Source organism: Hemicordylus capensis, chromosome 1 (assembly GCF_027244095.1).
Source record: "Hemicordylus capensis ecotype Gifberg chromosome 1, rHemCap1.1.pri, whole genome shotgun sequence".
Classification (NCBI taxonomy): Eukaryota; Metazoa; Chordata; class Lepidosauria; order Squamata; family Cordylidae; genus Hemicordylus; species Hemicordylus capensis.
In genome coordinates, this window is record NC_069657.1 from 159,593,118 (window position 1) to 159,608,845 (window position 15,728).

The 15,728-nt window shown below is 43.6% G+C and overlaps 1 protein-coding gene across 1 annotated transcript in view; it reads left to right on the forward strand.

The window, feature by feature from the left end:
- Positions 1 to 15,728, forward strand: part of SLC49A4 (solute carrier family 49 member 4) — a 102,673-nt gene that overhangs the window by 74,341 nt on the left and 12,604 nt on the right. The window lies entirely within an intron of this gene.

Genomic DNA, 15,728 nt, shown 5'->3' on the forward strand with positions numbered 1-15,728 from the left:
CCTCTGATAAGGAGGTTCTCTTGTATATATGTGCATAAAGTGCAAAATGTCTTTAGGTCTGTTAGTTACAAGGTAATCCAGCCCACATCCAAGCTCTGCATAGTTCCTTTACACTTAACTTAGTGGTGAAAGTAACTGTATTTCTTAGGCTAGGTACTGGGACATTTAATGAATTGTCATTGCCCATAGAGTTTTGTGAGAAGCAGTCCAGGAACCTGCCAAAAAGGGTAGGGGCAATTTCCTCCTTTGACACAGAAAGCAGCCTTCACTCCTCTTGCAGCCTTCAGATCAGTGTTGAGTTTACCGCTAACATCAGCATGGCGTGCCAGTGCAATAAATCCTCACATTTAAAAGCCATTTCTTATCTCGTTCTCTTATGCCAGTACATATTTTAGTACTTGGCATGAAGTCTTCTAAAGCAGAATCCATTAGTCTTGATAAGTTGCTAAAGGTCAGATTCTTCGTTTAGGTCCAATGTCTTTTCCTGAAGCGTTTTTCCTAATAGAATACTGTTGTTGCTTTCAAAGGCATCATTCCTTTAAGGTGGTGTGTGATACAGCACCTAAGTAAAACTGCTGCTCCCCTGCAGGATTTAGCTGTGATCCTCGGACCCTGTATTTGAGCAATTTCCTGGGTGCCTTTTGAAATAAATGGCTTTTATAGAACTGCAATTTTTATTGGACTAGTCCATTTTAGTACACATCTGAGGACAGTGCCTATAATGGAGAAAACACAAATATGTATCAGTAGACTATTTTCATTTTATCATACTCCGTTAATTTATATCAGTGACAGTAGATTGTTTCATATCTCCATGCTTTAATTTCCATGTGGCTTTTCCAAGGCAGAAACATCATGACTTTGAGACTGTTTTCTTGTGCAAATTAATATTGCATAAGTGCAATATTTTCTTAATTTATGCCTTTGTGCATTGGAAATCAGTCTCGCATCCACATGAAATAATTTCCTAAGGACAGACATGTACCAGCTATTTAAGTACTAATTTATAGAGCTTCATACTTTCTCCATTCCTGAACGTAATGATGCAATATAATGGTGACCTCTGTGCTCTGGAGTAATTGGGAGAAATGGCACATTTAAATTGATTTGCTTGAACTTATCTTTTTTTTCTTTTTTTTTTTAGTTTAATTAAAAGTTTCAGGGTGTAATGCCCATCTAAGATAAAGTATGGGAGTTCAAATACAGGGCAGTGCTCCATGATACTTGGGCTTTGGGGATGAAATGTGAGATGGCTGCTTAAGAAGGCAGAACTGCTTCAGCATTAATGCCCAAGCAGCTCTGCATTGACATCTGAGGTCACAGGGGCATTGTCAGTTCCGTGAACTGAGAAGAGGGAACAGACTGTGTATAACAAAAACAGGTTATCAGTGTGTCCAAGTATCTTTCTTAACAATTATGGAAGACTATTTTACATTTTCAAGTCAATGGAGGTTCATTAAGCAATCCTAAGCACTCCAATAAATAGATACCTGTTAATGATAATGCTTCCTGGCTTCCTGCTGTATGGTGGAGGCCACGTCGGAAGCATGAAAGGCCAAAATGGTTTCTCGGTTGTATTTCCAAAGGGCTGTCTACCCAGATAAAGTGATTCAGTAAGACAGAAATAAACCAAAACTACCAGTTAGTAGACACATGAGTAAATACAGTCCTGCAGTGCTGATCCCTTCCCCCTCTTCCATACCCCTGAGTAATTCCTCCTTGTTGTTTTTTTGTAGTACATCCACCTTTCACTTCTCAGAACATGCAAATATTTACATGACTGTTTTGACAGTGGAACTGCTGGTATTACTGTTCTGCAAATGCTATATGTGTTACAAGAGCAAAACATAGTGCTAAATCTATCATGTTATCACAGTGAATTAATCTGCTTTTGATTTAAGCAGCCAGAAGAAGACCAGCCTTTCAGAAGGGAAGTGACTTGGAAAGCTCATGGGTTGCCCTCTTAGTGAAGCCAAGGGAAATTTGAAATAGGCCTTTTTTCTATGGCTGCTCTTAATGTTGTCCTATTTGTAGAACTGTGTGCATTGAAAATATTAGAATTCGACTTTGACCCACTTCCTCCCCCCACGAGGAGGCAGCTGTTCGCAGGGCAACAGCCCAAGGTAGTGGGGTCATTTTATAAGCTGTCCCAGCACTGGCGTGGGGAAAGCCTGGCGACTACAGTAAATCTTGGGAGCATCTGGGGTATGGGCGCGGAGCAATGCAGGGGAGGCTGGGTATGCTCATGGGGTGCCTGGGAAGCGCAGGGATTGCTGGGGGATGTAGTTCCTCCTATAGCTTCTCCCATAGGTTGGGAGGAGAATTTCCTCTGGGAGGAACTACACGCCCTGCGCTTCCCAACCGGCCCATGAGCATGCCCAGCCCCCCTCTGCATCACTCCCCACCAAAATCCTGGAAACTTCCGAGATCCAGCGCATCTGCCTAGCTTTCCCTGTGCCAGTGCTGGGATGGCTTTTAAAGGAGGACCCCTGCCATCACCATCCTACCTGGGGCAGTCACCCTGCAAACAGCTGCCTTGTCATGGTGGGGGGCAGGAATTCAAAAGTGGAATTCCGATCTTTCTGACGGTCACAGCCCTTCTTTTATTTTCAAGTACAAAGTAAAGTATTGCTTTGACAAGGGACAAAAATTTACTCCTTCCCACCCCCGACAAACAAACCACCCTCAACTGTGAGTTTGGAATAAAATTAATAATCTTCACTGCCATTTGTTTTCACGATCTGCTGCTGTTTTGGTGCCATTTTTCCTTGGTTAGGACTACTTCCTCTTTCCTAGAGTGATCCCAACCTATTGTATATCTTGTTCGGAATGGGATGACACTGCTGTGCTGTGTGAGTTTTAGCCACATGCTGACATTGGCAAGCAAAGCCAGTTCATGTTGAGAGCAATGCTACCTCTTCATTTGGAAAACCTGGCCAACCAGGGATCATGTAATAAACAGGATGACATCACAATGACACTGTGTAGCCAATAGAAAAAGACTACTTGTAACTTCATGTAACTGAGGGTTAATTGCATCTTTTCAGAGTGAAGGGAATGTTTCCTGAGGCATTTCATTCCCTTTTGAAGCAATCATCAAAAAATTGCTAAAAAGCAAAGGAGAGGTTTGCAACACTAACAAAAATATTATCAAAATTGTCCTATCTTTTAACTCCTCCACACTTATTCTAAGAAAAGTAATAGATAATACAGACAAATAAAAGGTAGTACCTTTACCAAGTAAAGGTAGACCATGATCCAGCCAAGTACAATCGAATTGACTTAATTGTTCTCTTAGACTAGAAACATTAGACCCTCAGTGATGTGTTTCTAGTCTAACAGAGCACTTCCAGAATGCAGGTGAGCTCTGGAAAGTATCAGCACTCTCATGCAACAGCACAATTTTGCCTGTGCTTTGGAAGCAGTGCAGGAAACTAGTGAAGCATGGCCACTGCTGTTCGGAGCGTTTGTGCTCCATTGCGCCAGATGCCAGCCAATATATGTCCAAACTAAATTGATTTCCATTATTGCCTATAACAAAGGTGGAGAAGATAAGCCCATACGCCTAAGGAGACAGCATTTTAGTGTGGTATTTTTCTGTGGCTATGGGGTGATTCAGGTTATTGTTATGTTAAAGTGGTGCATGTGCACGCAAGCATGCACGCCAACACCCACGCCCCTTTGCATTTTGTCAAAATGTACATATTTAATTCCTTTTGAACAAGCATAGATTATGTAGGAAACTGCTTCTCTTGGGAGAAAATGAGACTATTAACACTGCTATTAGAGGTATTAGGCAAATTCATGACTACTGTTATCTTCCATATTTTAGGTTATATTTGGGGCAGTGTATATTCCAAACAATGCGTTGGTGAAGTTCTTTTTCTTTTGCTTCTTTGGAGTATAGCAATTAAATCAAATTTGTTTTCTAACTTCAAGCCATGTTCATGACTTTTTCATGTGGATAAGAATTTGATCAGTGTGCACAGGAATAAAAGTCTTTCTATTGAACTTGCACTAAACTGATGAACATATCCTGTGGGGATTTTCTTGTTTTTGTTTTTATGTGATCCCATAAGCTAATTATGGAGAAACCGGGCAATTTCACTGATCAAGTTTTTAAAGAAACAATTGAAACTTTGCTGCTTCCCTGCCAGCTTTTTGTAATAGCTTACCTTCATACAGACTAAAATAATCGGACTTTGGTGTAGTAAATATTGTTGAGATCTGACAACAAATTTTCTAGGATCAGTTAAAGAAGTAAATAGATTGCTAGTACTAGACATTTCGGCCCTTAGAAATTACTGTGATGGGCCTACTGCAAATCCCTTCATTCTTTACACTGTGCTGGGTTTCCAAGATGATTTGCTGTCCTACGTCCACTGCTGTGCTGTAAAATAAAGCAATATAACTTCTTGTCTTCAGCCCAGTATGGTTTTAAATGTTGTTACTCTGGAGCCATTCCAGTTCCTAACTATATCTTGCAGAAGAGGAGAGCTGGTCTTGTGGTAGCAAGCATGACTTGTCTCCTTAGCTAAGCAGGGTCTACCCTGGTTGCATATGAATGGGAGACTAGAAGTCTGAATACTGTAAGATATTCCCCTTAGGGGATGGAGCCGCTCTGGGAAGAGCAGAAGGTTTCAAGTTCCCTCCCTGGCATCTCCAAGATAGGGCTGAGAGAGATTCCTGCCTGCAGCCTTGGAGAAGCCGCTGCCAGTCTGTGAAGACAATACTGAGCTAGATAGACCAATGGTCTGACTCAGTAAATGGCAGCTTCCTATGTTCCTTTGTTTGTTCTAATTTGGTTATGTCAGTATGCATTTTCCATTTAGGCGTATCTGTGAAAAGGAGGTTCTGGAACCAGACCTAAAAATATATGGGCACCATGAAGAAGTTACCTCTGGCAGAAGCCAAGGTGTTCTTTCTGCCATATTTCATTGAGCTGCTGAAATATTTCTCAACTCCTCTCTATTGTATCCCTATTTGCTAGCCCACCATAACTGTGTTCCAATAATTGTATTCCAAGTTGTCGTTTTCTTGGAATAGGGGAATGGTTGTTTGAAACAGCTGCCTCCTCTTGGGAAGAGAAAGGGGGGGGGGGGAATAAGATGATCTTGGCAAGTCTTGGGTTAGGCAGACTCTTCTCATTCCTTTTCCTAGGTGAGCCGATGGCGAATGTTGCTGTTGAAATATGGAACAGGAAGCCCTCGATTATTGTAGATTCTGTGTTTATGGTTTCACTTATTTGCGGTCAACCTTTCATTACCAGATTTCAATTATTGTGATATGGAGATTTGGTCATTCGCAGTTGCTGGGGATACACTTTACAATTCCAGCTTGCAGCACATGCATTTCCTCAGTGGAGAGAGTTGTGGAAGGAGTTTGGAGTCATTTATGGAGGAAGCAGGACATTGTGGAGGCAGGACATTGTGAAGGCAGGATGGAAGGAGTTCAGAGCCATTTTTAGAGGTGGCAGGTATTCTGCCGATCCAACAGGGGAGCATGGGTGACTGCTGCACTGTTCATTGACTGGGTCAGAAATTGCTTCATGCACAAGGGTGAATGATAGCTGGCATAAAAGAATTTTGCATTTAGAGTAGGGATGTGCACGAACCTTTTCGGAGGCCCTTTTATGGGCCTCCGAACAGGTTTGAACACAGCCGGTGGGGGGTCGAAGCTCCACGCCAGGGGGTGCCACTTTAAGGGCAGGGGAGGGTGCACTTATCCCTCCTGCCATTTCCCCCCCACTGGCACTCATTGCCGGTAAAAACCTTTGGGTGCACTTATCCCTCCTGCCATTTCCCCCCCACTGGCACTCATTGCCGGTAAAAACCTTTGGGTGGCAGCGTACCTCCCTGCTACCCCTTCCCCCTCCTCAGCTGGAAGTGGCTAGAAGTACCGGGTGCATGTGCCCATCTGATGAGCACATGTACGCGATGGGCGCACAAACACCCAGTACTTCTGGCCGAGGAAGGTGAAGGGACGGCAGGGAGGTACGTTACCGGCAATGAGCACTGACGGGGGGAAAGTGTTGGGAGGATTAAGCGCCCTCTCCCCGCCCTTAAAGCTGCACCCCTGCCGGAATCGAACTGCCCTGCCACAGTTCCGTGCACATCCCTAATTTAGAGTTCTCCTGCTTCTGGAGTTTGTCTGCAGACAAACTCTGCAGTTTGTCCATCCAAATATGGAATTTTCCTTCTTACCGTCAAACACCACTTCCTTAATTCAGCCAATAGACCAAGGTCTCCTAACCACATTCAGATCATCCGTAACACATTCAAGAGGATTTTGGACCTGATGGACAGCGACCCCTCTTTATTTTTTATTTATTTATCAAGTTGAAACGTTTCAATCTCAAAACATTTTGCACATTTCTAATTTGACTTATTTCAGTGGTCTTAGACTGGATCTTGCCCTCTGTGTGTGTGTTTGTGGTTCTGTGCGCACGCGCTTGCGCTTTATGTAGTTCTACATATTCTGAAGTGAGCCAAGGTTTGTTTCCTCCCCCCCTCCTCCCCCCACCCTTCTTCCCCCTTTTCTTCTTGCATCTGGCACTGAAATTCTTTCAAACACCTCACTACAAAACAGAACATTGAAGCCATGATTGCTTTTTATTTAAGACGGATTAGAGGACTCCTGCAACACAAAACTGTTGCTGGGAGCAAAAAAAGATTGGCCAGTGCAACAGATTTACTAAGTTACATATCTCAGTGAGGACTTTGTTAGGTCTATGGGAGTTGTGGCAATAGCTTGGTTTATACTGTACCGCTCAGCTAGAAGAGCTCATTGGCCTCCTCACGCTACATTTCCTTTCAACTTTGCCTGAACTGTGTTGAACTTAACTTGGAACAGTTGCTTGGCTTCTTTTATCCTGAAGCTGTCATCAAAGAACATACAGAGAAGGAGGGGTGGTAGTTATAGGTTTCCTTTTTAAAAACAAAAACCTTAGATATGTTACTAATTTGTGTATCATATTTGTATAAATATGATATTTACATCTCTAGGCAGTGTAAAGTAAAGGTAAAGTGTGCCGTTGGTGTCGACTCCTGGCGTCCTCAGAGCCCTGTGGTTTTTCTTTGGTAGAATACAGGAGAGGTTTACCATTGCTGCCTCCTGCACAGTATGAGATGATGCTTTTCAGTGTCTTCCTATATCGCTGCTGCCCGATATAGGTGTTTCCCATAGTCTGGGAAACATACCAGTAGGGATTCGAACCGGCAACCTTATGCTTGCTAGTCAAGTCATTTCCCACTGCACCATTAGGTGGCCTAGGCAGTGTACACAATCCACATTACAATTTAAACATTAATACAAACAAATCACGTCCACATAATAAAAAACCATTGACAATTAAAATAATTTCACAGGATAAAAACAGTTAACACTCCAGCTCTATTATAAAGGGCAACCTAATCTGTCCTATTCCAAACCCATGCCATTTATATCATTTTCCTAGCAGTTTTCCTAGGTTTTGTCTCGAGACGTTTAAAAAGAGGTATAACTGTGTGCCTTGGAAAAGAATCCTATCGCACAAACAATCTGATGAATAGCTATTTGTGCCTTATCTCCTAAGCCTTTGCTATCTGTTTTTCATGACTCCCCATATATTAACAGATGGGAGTGTGTTTTTTCTTCAGTCCTCCATTTCCAAAGATACAAAAGAGAGTATTTTCCAGGCATACGTAGATATCCTAGAAAGCCTTGCAATACACCAGAGAGTAAAGATGTCATTAATCTCTGGGATGATTCATATGTTTATTCCTAAAATGCTGACATCTTTACATGGGCCTGTGCAGCCCAGTAACAGTTAAAGGATTAGGATCGTGGGCCTCAGGATTATGCTCCTTATCCCCCTTGCTTTATCCATGGTTAAGATTTGTATTAATACTGACTGTATCAACTGCAGATTGTTGTTAACTCAGTTTTGAAATTAGGTAACTGGGAGAGAGGACCAAACTGGAGGAAAGGCACCACGGCCCTCAGCCTTCTACCTTCACCATAATTAAAGGAGGAGAAGCATTACATCTGAACTGGCCCATGGTGCCTCTCTTTTTTTATTTGTGGTGTGTGTTGTCTGAAATTGCCACAGTGTGAAAATCTACAAAGTTGCCATGTCTGGGAGTTTTGAAGCATTTTCTCTGACACTGTCGCTTTGGGTCCATTTCAAACAAAAGATTTCCCAAATGAAAACGAGATTGAAAAGCTACTGTGTACCGATTCCACACACACTCTAGAAATACGTTTCTGTATCAGCACCCAAGCCCTTTTGAGAAGAGCTCTTGATTTTATTTCACTGGAAGGATATTTCTTTCTATTCTCTGGACCTCTTGAGAGCCCATTAGAACAAATATACAATATTCAGTTTTCTCTGAGACCAGAATATTTGTTAGAAGCCAAAGGAACTCAGCTTTCTTTTCCTCCCTATCCCTGTAACAAACATCTAGACTATAGCATTGCAACTAAGTATATTTCTAACTGTGATGAAACCCAGAGGCAGTATAGTCATTAAGGAAGATCAGTTGTAAGACAGATAAACATAATGTCTTCCACTACTAAAGTTGATCCCATATTGATCAATCTGGAAGTTTTTTTTTAAAGGCAGTAGTTTCTGCATACTCAAGACACTCCCCAGGTATACAGAAGTATATTATATATAGTATAATATATGTAATATAGCATAAAATATATAGAAGTAAGTTAAAAGAAAACAATTAGTGTGCACGCGCACGCACACACACCCCAAATTCAGACGTAGCACAAAACTGGAGTTAAACGTGGCAGAGGTTGAAACTCCAATACATCCAAATTCAGGAGCGACCTGCAGTTTGTCTTGCCAAACTACAAATTGAACCTTCGGTTTGCACAAAGGTTTACTACCACAAGCTCTGATTTGGCTGCTGAAGCATTACATCTGATCCTGGATGCCGCCATCATCGTGGTCTCATGCCAGTTTTCAAACCACAATAAGAACATAAGAACAGCCCTGCTGGATCAGGCCTAAGGCCCATCTAGTCCAGCATCCTGTTTCGCACAGTGGCCCACCAGATGCCGCTGGAAGCCTACAGGCAGGAGTTGAGGCAGTGGTGCAGATGCGCCCAGGATCGCAGTGGCTCCATGGCTGCGGTGATTCTTGTTGGCGGTCTCTCCAAGCACCAGGCTTGCCCTCCTGCCACCTCTCCAGTTATGGAGTTGCCTGGTAACAGGGACGCCACCACATCCCACACCAGACTTCTCAGCCTTTCAAATGGCACAATCACACAGGAGAATTCCCTCTTCCCACTCTGTCCCTTGTTCCCCCCCACCCGGCAAACGAGAGGAACAGGGTGATAGGACGGGCACTAAGTGCTTTGCTCCCTGAGAAGGAAGCAGCAATGGTGTATGTTCATAAGCTCAAACACTCCAGGTGGCAACATAAGCAGGGCATCCGATCACAGCATCGGGAGGGGAACAATGGCTGGGTGTGTGTGCCTGTGGTCAGGATTACAAGGCAGCCCCAAATAGGGATTCTTGAGCAGCCAAGTTCTATTTTTTTTCTTCACCGAAAGGTTGGGGGAGGGCGGTCCCGTCCCTTCCCCTTTGGGGTTTGCGGTCCCTAAGCTACCCCATGAGAAGGGCTGGTCAGCAGTGCTCCAGTCGCAGGAGCAATTTGACATATGTGATGACAATGGATGCTGATTCGAGGCAGACCACACTTGCTCAAGAGAATTGCCGAGCGAGGTCTTTAATAATGTGTGACAACAAAACATCCCGCAGACCGCTCTCACAAGAGTGACAGGCCTTTGGGACTCTGTATTGAGCCAGGTTGCTGTATGGAGGAAAGCCGCAAGGATGGGTACCCCAGCAACTGCTCTCCCTGTCCTGGCGACTGCTGCCAAGTAGCTGTCAAAGCATGCCCCTGCCAGCCCATCCCACCCGCCATGTGGACATTTACACCCTGAAATGGCAAACCCACTCTCCTGGCGTCACTGGAAATCAGGGTTCCCCTCTCCCATGATTTCCTGCACCAGCAGATCTGCATATGGCATCACACTGGGCGTGAATGAGTTTAAAGATCTGTCCATGCACCCGATGTCTCCCGCCACCCACCGCACCCACCCCGTCTCAGGCCAGGCTCTGATACATGGAGCGTCAAAATCTCCTTTGGGTGCTTGCAAGGCTTCACAGGGAAGGGGGAGTTTGAAGAAATTCAGTCCAATTCCCCCCCCCCTTTTGAGACCCCTTTGTTGGGTTAGCTCAACTCATGAGCGTGCAGTCTGAAGGGAGTCTTAGGGGTTTCAGCCACATGGTCCTCCCTGGTTGACTGGCCCTCTCATGAGAGGACGAGCCCACTGGCAGCAAGCTTCCAGCGGAGCGGGAGTTTGGTTTGGTCTGCATGGCATGCTTTGATGGGATAATCCCTTGCAACAACATCTAGGTCACAGCGAGACAGACTAACACCCCTCCCCCCCGCGGCTCCTTTGCCCTCCTTCATATCCCCTCCCAGGAAGTCTTCCCATTTCCTTCCCTCCCCTTCCCTAACAGGAAAATAGCGCCCCCTATCCCCCCCAAAAAACTGTGCCTATGCAGGGCTTCTTGAGGGGTGGTAAAGTCATCGTTGTCGGGAGAAGCGCTGGCATGGCATTTTTAGGGATTTTTCATTCAGTTGGAGCGCTCTGAAAATGCATGATTGCGCTCTGCATGTCACCTTTGAGATTGTGGCCAGTCGCAGATGCTCCACTGATGTGCTGACACTTTGCCTACAGTCTAGCCGTGGAACTTGCTTGGATCGGGATCAGCAGTCGAGCAACAGGGAGGGGCTCCTCTGTCCTGGAACTGGAAGTTGGCAGGCAAATGTCTGTGGTGCAATTTACTGTTTAGAATTGAAACTCTGGGTTCGCCAATTTCTGGTTTTGTGCTACGTCTGAATTTGGCCACACTCTCACAACATCCAAGCAAGTGCCTGTGAACTTCCAAGACCTTCTTGAATGTTGAGGGTGTCGGGGGAGGGGGAGAAGGGGAGTTGGGGAGAGGTAGAGAGAGGGGAAATTAGCCTTACTTGAGTCCTTAGCATAGTATCCTGGAGGCAAAAGGTTAGGGTTGGGGGGATGACATTAAATTCCCCTCCCAACACTATACAGGCAGGTTTCAGGAGGTGAGGACTTCATGGTTTAAGCCTCCTAAAGGATGCAAGTTAAATCCAGTCAAATGAATGTTTCTAGTGAGAACCCTGAACATGTAGCTGCACTAAATTCCCCAAGCAGCATTAAGTTGCATTTGCAGTGACGGGGTGTTCCTTAACTAGGGATGTGCACAAGCCAGTTCACAGACCTCCGAACTAGTTTGAAAGTCCAGCGTTTGAGCCAGTTCAGAGGTGGGGAGTTCAGAGCCAGTTCAGAGGTGGTCCTTACCTCCCCCGCCATGGTATACAGCCGCCCTGCACCAATGATTTTGACAGCAGTGCCAGTGGGGGAAACACGGTGGGAGAGGTAAGGACACCCTCCCTATGCCTTAAAGCAACCCTCCTGGGAGTGCATGGAACCGGTTTCATGCACATCCCTATCCTCACTAGTGATCTTTTCCCCCGGCCTAGTCTGTGAGGATAGGAAAAAGACAGAGGCCCATATACTCTGGGGCTTTTTTGGAAGTGGGAGATCTTCTTGAAGGATGTGACATACACTCTTGAGAAATTGCTAAATGTTAATGCTTCAGATATAGTTTATTTTGTTTCATTTTGGATCCCGACCTAAAAACCTCTGGGCAGCCCATGTTTGTAGTCAAGCCAGGATCAATCCAGCATCTTACAGAAATAGCCTATATTGGATATCATGGCCTTTGAGCCTGGTAAATTGTTTGGAGTTTAGTTCCTGTAGTGTGGAAGCTGGAATTAATTCTGACCTTTTTTTAGTTAGAGCCAAAAAAAGGGGGGGGGGCTAGCGTATACTGTATTCCTAATTTAGCACACTCATTGACTGCTTGTAGAACAATGACCTATTTATGTTAGAGTTAAATAAAAATAGATGAGTGCTTGCCTTTTTTAAAAAAAAACCCGTGTGGTTTATTTTTAAATTTGCTGCAACTAAGGAAGTAAAATGAAGGTTTTTAGCCTACTAGATCACTGAAAATACAGTGGAGCTTTTTTTGTTGTTGGCCAGGTTTAAAGCAGACGCTTTTAAGATGAAATAAATTTATTGATTGATTATATTTCTGTACCGCATGACATGTGCATCCCTAGGCAGTGTACATAAGTTAAAATGCAGTCATCCCTAAACTGCGAGGGTTCCATTCCAAGAAAACCCTGCGGTTGGCGAAGTCATGGTTGGAGAGCCATTGAAATCAATGGCAGACAGGGGGTTAGGGGAATTGCGGTCGCAAAAGGACCATGAAATACAGTGAAAAATAGGGAGGGGAATCCCCCCAGATCACCAGGAGCCAGTCAGAGGAGTGAGGGGGCTCCAAAATTGCAAAAAAAAACCCAACCAAAACCACTCTCCAAACCGCAGATACTCAGGTTGTGGTTGGTGAGACCTGCCACAATTTCCCAGTTGCAGATACTGAAAACTGTGGTTGGGAAACCACAGTTGTACAAGAATTGTACAGGGATGACTATACAATATAAAAACAAGATATAATGATTAAAACAATTATGATTTTAAAAAATCAATTAAAAGGTGCACCTTAAAAGTCCTTTTTAAAACAGCCGGAGATGGGGAAACACTGATTTTAACAGGGAGTGTGTTCCAAAGCCCCAGGGAAGCCACAGAAAAGGCCCAGTCTTGGGTAGCCACCCAACGAGCTGGTGGTAGTCATAACCAGACCTACCCAGATGATCTTAATAGGTGGGAGAGTTCATAACAAAAGAAGCACTCTCTTAAATACCCTGGACCCAGGCCTTTCAGGGCTTTATAGATAATAATCAGCACTTTGTATTTCGCTCAGAAACATATCGGCAGCTAGTACAGTTATTTTAAGATTGGTATTTCTTGTTCACACAGTCAGACATGTGTTATTGACTGGTTTATTTTATCCAGACATCGAGTCCTTCCCAAGGACCTATGATGGCTGAATTTTATTGTCAATGTTGTTGCTGTTGTTATAGATATCGTCGCAGAATATAGGCTGTTCCCAGTAAAGCTGCTTTTTTTAATTGGCTGATGGTGATTTCTGTGGCCCCTATGGTGTTGAGGTGCTCTTCAAGGTCTTTTGGAACTGCACCCAGGGCGCCAATTACCACTGGGATTATTTTGGTCTTTTTCTGCCACAGCCATTCAATTTCAATTTGTAGATCTTTATATCTTCTTGTTGTTTTTTCTATTTCTTTTTCTTCTATTCTGCTATCCCCTGACATTGCAATGTCAATTATTTTCACTTGTTTTTCTTTCTTCTCGACTACAGTTCTATCTGGTGTATTGTGTGGCAGATGTTTGTCTGTTTGTAGTCGGAAGTCCCATAATATTTTCAAATCTTTGTTTTCTTCAACTTTTTCAATTTTATGGTCCCACCAATGTTTGGCTACAGGTAGCTTGTATTTTTTGCAGATGTTCCAGTGTATCATCCCTGCTACCTTGTCATGCCTTTGTCTGTAGTCAGTCTGTGCGATCTTTTTGCAACAGCTGATTAGGTGGTCCACTGTTTCATCTGCTTCTTTACAAAGGCGGCACTTGCTGTTTGTGGTTGATTTTTTGACTTTTGCTCTTATTGCATTTGTTCTTAGTGCCTGTTCTTGCGTAGCCAGTATTAAACCCTCTGTTTCTTTCTTCAGGTAACCATTCTTAAGCCATTGCCAGGTCTTGGTGATGTCTGATTTTCCACTTATATTGTGCAAATATTGACCATGCAGGGGCTTATTTTTCCATTTTTCTGCTCAGTTCTTGACTTGTTCTTTCTTGTAGGCCTGCTTTCTTTCATTGGTGTTGAATAGTTTCGCGTTATTGACCATTTTAAGTGCATCTTCTTCACTGTCCTTGATATATTCCTCAAGGCCTCTTTTCTCCTCCTCTACTGTTTGATGGACTTGCAGCATTCCTCTTCCCCCTGAGCTGCGAGGGAGGTAGAGCCTATCTACAACACTGTGGGGGTGCAGAGCATGATTGATGGTCGTGATTTTCCTGGTCTTACGATCCAGCGTCTCTAGCTCTGCCTAGGTCCAGTCTATTATTCCTGCAGTGTATCTGATAACAGGTATAGCCCAGGTATTTATGGCTTGTATGGTGTTCCCGCCATTGAGTTTGGACTTGAGGATTTTTCTAACTCTCCTGATGTATTCACTTTCAATTTTTCTTTTAACTTCAGTGTGTGCAATGATATCAGCCTGGAGAATGCCTAGGTATTTGTAATGTTCTTTCTCTTCCAGGTTCTAGATGTTGCTTTCATTGGGCAGTTCTATTCCTTCTGTTTTTGTTATTTTTCCTCTGTTCATTATTAATGCAGCACACCTGTCTAGTCCAAACTCCATTGCTATATCACTACTGAATATACGGACAGTGTTTAGCAGTTGTTTTTAGCAGTGAATTATTTTTTTTAAAATTTATTTATTTATTTATTTATTTATTTGATTTCTAGACCACCCTTCCAAAAATGGCTCAGGGCGGTTTACACAGAGCAATAAACAAATAAGATGGTTCCCTGTCCTCAAAGGGCTCACATTCTAAAAAGAAACAGAAGATAGACACCAGCAGCTGTTACTGGAAGTACTGTGCTGGGGGTGGATAGCGCCAGTTACTCTCCCCCTGCTAAATAAAGAGAATCACCACAGTAAAAGGTGCCTCTTTGCCCAGTTAGCAGGGGCAACGTGAAAGCATGAAGTCCTCACAAGATTCTGAGACTTGTCAATGAAACATGCTCTAAAATACTTCGTAACCATTTTTGTGTTAAAATGGTGGGATTGAGATAATTTGAGGCATGGATGGAGGGGAGAAAAAACATTGTTTTTTGAAGCATTGTTCTCTTGCATTTTAATCCAAGCTGAAGAAGAATTAGGGGTATTCGACACATATTTGGTGCACAACTTCTTTGAGGTCAGCATTATGAACTCTCAAAGTCTGTATCCAAAGCCTAGATGAATGAGTTGTTCTGGCATCTCTAGTTAATGGGCCATGTCACTCATTAGGAGGGCCAGTGTGCTAAGTGGCCCGGTTGTTGCTGCTGAGCCCAACAGACCTGAGATCATTGAATGAATGATTTATCATTCATAGATTGAATGAATGAATATCATTCAGATGAATGATCGATCAAGCAAACTGCTCCAAAGTTGAGGAGGAAGCTGCTGCTTTGTAGAAAGGTAGAACTGAGTAAAGGTGCCTCTCTGTTTCTATTTGCATGTGTGAAAGGGACAGGAATTTTTCAGTTGCCACTTAATGAATTGGAATGTGCATAGGTAGGGTGTGTGTGTATGTGCACACATTTGTGTGTATGCAATAATACATTTGTGCTGGAGTATGTGGGTGCCACTGTAAAAATGTGCATACAAGGGTATTTTTATATGCCATCTTAACAACTTAATAGATGTTCGCCACCCCTCCAAGTAGGCATATAGAAACTGCTGGGTGAAGTGCTCTTTACAGTGAAAAGAGAATTTAAAAATACATTTCTTAATCGTCTCATTTTCAGCTGTTAAGGGCCAGCAGACCATCTAGCCCTTCTCCATACATGGACCCCAGCTGGGGATGTGTTCATGTAGACCTGGGGGTAGGCGGACCTCAGGCTTGTAGAATCGCCTTTGATGTTGACTTGAACTTGAGGTCCACCAGCTG